Genomic DNA, 5296 nt, shown 5'->3' with positions numbered 1-5296 from the left:
TAACATGAAAAAGCCATACATTTTGGTGTACAAAAATGCAGTGTTTCATGTGAAACATCTCATCCAGAAATAGGTTTTAGTTGTACTGTACATTTAATAGTGAAATGGTCAAAAAAACCAAAGGTATATTATTCATCGCCCATGGTTATAAAGCAGACTGCTAGCTGCCTTATAAGAGAGGGAAAAGCTTTTATAGAGGATTTGTATAGTGTTAATCTTTATTTTGTGTATTTAATTTTATTGAATATTACACTATATTTTTTGATTAAATGTGTAGTATAAGTCTGTATAAACATGTGAATTTTAACTATTTTTCAAAGTCAATTCATTGACAAGGTATTTCATATTTTGTTTGGAGTCATGAGTTACTGGCAAAACCTTGGTCTGTCTTATTAAATTAAAAGGAAAAAGAAAATAAGCAAAGCTCGAAGATGGATGCAAATTGGATAGTTTTTCTAAACTGTACCCTTGCAAGTAAATCCACAGGAGCTGGAGGCTGGAATTCACTATGAGGTTTTTGATCAACTTCAGATCATCTATTAGTAAAGTAAAAGGCAAATCTTTGCTGATTTCAAAAATGAGCTCTCCTTGAACCACCCACGGAAATGTTGGGGAAAGCAGTATTCTGAGCAGATGAGTGTATAGCTATTAGTCACTACTATTTAATGAAGTTTTAATTAGCTAACCACTTGTGCAATATGAAGCCCCCAACCAACCACACAACATCAGGTAAACTAGTAGGTATGAATGTTCCTTTCCCATACAGGGAAAAAGAACAGCATGAAAATATTTATTTCTGTATTTTTAATCTTTTGTTTTTAACATAACTTTATTTTAGATGCATTTTAAGTGACTGGTTAAGAAAAGCTGCAGTGTCACAGTATTTAGACTTAGCATGTACTGAAAACTGATAACTTAAGCAGTTCAAACAAAAATCGATTTTACATGTATTTGCATAAACGTCTAGAAAATCAATATATATTTCTAAAAAAATGAATTAAAATATCAACTTTGCTAAAAATAATGAAAAAAAAATGACCAATATTGCCAATATTTCTTAACATCTGGGGACACAGCCTAATACAGGAAAGGCAATGTGTTAGGCAGTCCCAATCTGCACTGAGAAAAATCAGACTTTGAAAGAAAGAGGTTTAAAACAATCCCAGTGTCCTTATCAACTGTGGTGTACCTTTTCATTTGTGAAATTAAAAATCTTCATGTGCCTTCTTTCATGTAATTGCAGATGTTTCATGTACTACAGCATAGATATTATGTTTACACATAGTTTTGTAAGGTGTACATACTATAGTCAGAGAATATGAAAAATATAGTGGATCAGACTTCAAGTATTGCTTTCTCAATAATTATGCATTCAGACCACAGTAAAGTTATGTAAAAGAAGTTCATAATCTATTGTAATACAGTAAAAATAACAATAAAGAAATCCCCCTCGTGATTTGCCTTATGCATTATTGTTTACTCTATATCAAGGAGGGAAAGGCCAACGATTATTTCAGGTCATGGGCAAAGATTCCTCAGTTCTAGTCCATTTGTAACCCAGGACAAAGATTTTCACTCCAGTTCACACAGGTGCAGTTGCATTAAGCAAGTGTGATATCTTCCAAAGAAAAAAAAAATATCAGTCTGGTATGTGGCTGCTGGTCAGAGATTCAACTTTTGGGAAAGAGACAAGGCCAAATGTGCAGGACCAGGGGACACCCCTGTACATAGGCTGTTTCAAAATGATGGACCCAGTTTGAAATCCCTACACTGCTGAAACTGGGTCCATCTTCTTGAAAACATCCTGTATTCTTTAAATAAAGGTGAAGATTCTGAGAAAACAGCGTACGAGGCTTAAATGGTGCGAAAGGCCCAGCAATACATCCTGTGGTTGACTTGAAAAATCCACTTACAGGTGTTTGTAGCGGTGTATTTTCAGTTGTGTTCTTTTGAATATAACAGAGATGAAAATCCTCCCTGCAAAGCTGGGAGGGGTTTGGAGACAGACATTAAATACCGCATCGACCAAGATTCTGTCATATGTTGAGTACTTCACTGCCACTGAATAAGTAACGATTGCACATATCAATGGTTATTTACATGAAATTCAGACTGTAATGTTGTAGAACACTCAGATATTTGAAACTTTGCCTCAAAAGAAGTTATTTTACTTAGCTTCACGGAACACTTCTGGTCAACATCAAATTGTTAATCCAATTAAATTTGAAAGTAATATACCGTGTTAGAATTCTAAATTATCACACAACATGTTCATTAATTTGCCAGGTGATTAACCAACGTACTGCCTACATTCACAAATACAAAAATAACGCAAACATAGCAATTTATGTACATTAAAAGGCACAGAATGGCTCACTTCACAGCTTGGCTTTGCTTTTGAGCACATCAAAATGAAGGAAGAGTTCCCATTAATCTGCAACACCAAACGAGCAGGAGGAGGCCCAAGGACGGATGAAATGATCACGGTCCTCGTCTGCATTTGGAGCCCGGTTTCTCCTGGGGCCTCACAGACCAGTACCTGACCCCAGTTTGCCCAGCAAACCCCCAGAGCTCAGTCTGGCTTCCCCAGGTCCTGCTCAGCCCCTGGGCCACCAGAAGGTTGGGACAGAGTTTAGTGCCACACACAACCCCATGTTGCGGCTTTCTACACTCCCAACCCCCCCAAAAATACCACCACAACCAAACAACCATCTAACAGTTTTTATACATTTTACATTTTCTGTGTCATTGAGGAATAAGGAATCAAACACAAACCTTTTTTTTCCTGACAGTCAGGAAATAACTTTAGTCACAGGAAATATTAAAAAAAAGGGGGTTCTTGCATATTTTGTGTATTTTTATCTGTGTCATTTGAAGTGCGATAAAGTCACTCTGTTCATTTGCTCCCACACCTTAGTCCTGCCCTGTAGCTGTAAACTTCCATGCATATTTTATTTCAAATCTGAGGGGAAAAAACAAAAGGATAAGGAGTTACAAGGAGAAACTGCTTAGATAAAAATGAGCTAGTAAAACAGTAAGGACTTGTTTAGTTATCCATTAACATTTTACAAAGGACAGGGCAAGTCAGCAGAATTTTTCTTAGACAATTTTTCCTCTAATGTAACTCCAGTGGTGATCATTATCACTAATAATTGAATGGCAATATCTGAGCAGTGCTTGGAGGCCTTAAAAAAAGCCAAAGCACAAACATCCATTTTATGAGATTATCTAGCTACACAAAGAATCAACTGGAATCACCAATTTGAAAGAAATCTACATCTACTAGAAAACTGTGTAGAACATAAATGCATATCCCAACAGAAAGAATGCATAAAAGCCCAGTTAATCCAGCAATCAGTAGTTTTATTTAATGCAAAATTTGTGGTTTTCTTCCAAAGATCTTTAAGCAGTGGCTTTAAACGACGAAATATTGCAGTACAAATGTTTTTAAAAAAATATTAACACAATGCAAAGAAGTTGATAATTTAGCAAAACTATTTTATTAAAGCTTATTCTCATGATAAAATAATAGCCAACAAAATCATATTAGGCAGATCTTCTGCAACTGTGTGTAGCTGCCACCTATTCCAATATTATTAAGTCAAGATATTCTTGTTTTCTGTGGTATTCTTTATTTTCAGCTATTTACAATCAAGCACGAAGCAAAGATTACATCAGGAATGTAGTATTACAATTTTCCCCTTGAGATTCACCGTTTATTGTAATTAATGCCAGATTGGAATTTTGTTTTCCTTCTTACCTCTAAAATACAATTATTTTGCCCTTTTCCCATTCAGTATATTTAAAAATATTGCACTACCTTCAATTTATCTCTTACAATCATCATTAGCAATACTATCCGAGGAAAACTATATCCAGCTTTTCTTGCCCACTGTATTACACAAGTACATTTAAAACCTTGAATGCAGTTTTTAAATCAGTATTTGCTTTGTTTTCACAGCTCCCTCACGTGTACTAGGGCTTAAATGAAGTACTTGGATATATTTGAAAACCTCTATAGTAGCCCACAAGAGCGAACACTGATGGAGATTGACCGCAGATCACCACCAATGAATGCAGATCAAGCCGCCGCGAAAATGGAGTGGGGAAGTCTCAATACGCATCTCAAGCAAGTATGGGTTAAATAACTTTAGTCAACAAGGGAAGCTAATTTTGTGCAATTATTTGCTGAAGCTTAATTTCCAAAGTGTGTCACATGCCTGTTTTAGCATGGATAGTGTTTTCCACACATCGACTAAATAAGTATCAACTGCCCAGAACTCACAAAAAAGTGCAAGTAGTTGCATGAGTGGAAGTAACAGTTTCATTTAGAAGTACAAGTACGCTTTTCCATCTGTGAAAACCATCGCTTCTCAATTTTGCCCACCACTAAATAAACTGAGAAGCAAATTTAATTGAGAGGTACATTACAGACTGCCTGAAAATTTAAATGAGTTATTTTACCGTCTTAGATTTGACTCCATTTCTACAAAGGCATTTTCTTTTCTACTACCAGTGATAATGACACCAGTATCCAACACAGTACCTAAAATAAAGATGATATTTTATATGGCATTTCTACACACGGAAGATGAAACAAAGACATGTTTACAGAAAATAAATAAGAACAACAGCCTTAGCCAGGTGATGCTAAGATCCACAGTTTACATGTAGCACAAGACCAGATAGTTCTTTGCAAAAGCTGCTGGCTGAAATTCTTCCTCATCTCTACCGGACTCACTGATTTTGACTCAAATGAAACACGTTATATACAGTATAGGACATTTTTCTGACAAAGATGATCCTTCTGCTCAGACTGCCTCTCGCCTGAGAAGCTGAATGCAACTTACCACTATATGATTACTCAAAAGTGTTTAGAGAACACATTTAGCTATTTCGTGTTTTGTACCTTAAGTTTTCTGAAATGATAAGATAAAGTCTGCAGCAAAATGCTATTTTTTCTTAAATTACTTAAACCGTCATTACATGCGTTTTCATAGAATGCAATGAAACCTCCAGTCTTATGAAGAACAATTTTCCTCTATCAGCTTATCGGATAATAAAACAACACTTAAACATATAATTTTGTTCTGGAAGGCAACCAGCCTCTTACTTCAAAAACATTCCTAATTAAATTATTACGAGATATTGGTATGTACTTTGATATCTAGTATTATTCAATCAGGATACAATAGCCCAAATTTCTAAGGAGGATTTTTTTTTAGCATAGCATTACTATATTTCATGTTAATTACAAACTATGAAAAGTTATTGTATTTAACAAAAATACGAAAGC

The sequence above is a fragment of the Caloenas nicobarica genome, chromosome 7, assembly GCF_036013445.1.
Source record: "Caloenas nicobarica isolate bCalNic1 chromosome 7, bCalNic1.hap1, whole genome shotgun sequence".
Classification (NCBI taxonomy): domain Eukaryota; kingdom Metazoa; phylum Chordata; class Aves; order Columbiformes; family Columbidae; genus Caloenas; species Caloenas nicobarica.
The sequence above is the reverse complement of the archived record's forward strand: the minus strand, read 5'-3'. Positions refer to the sequence as shown.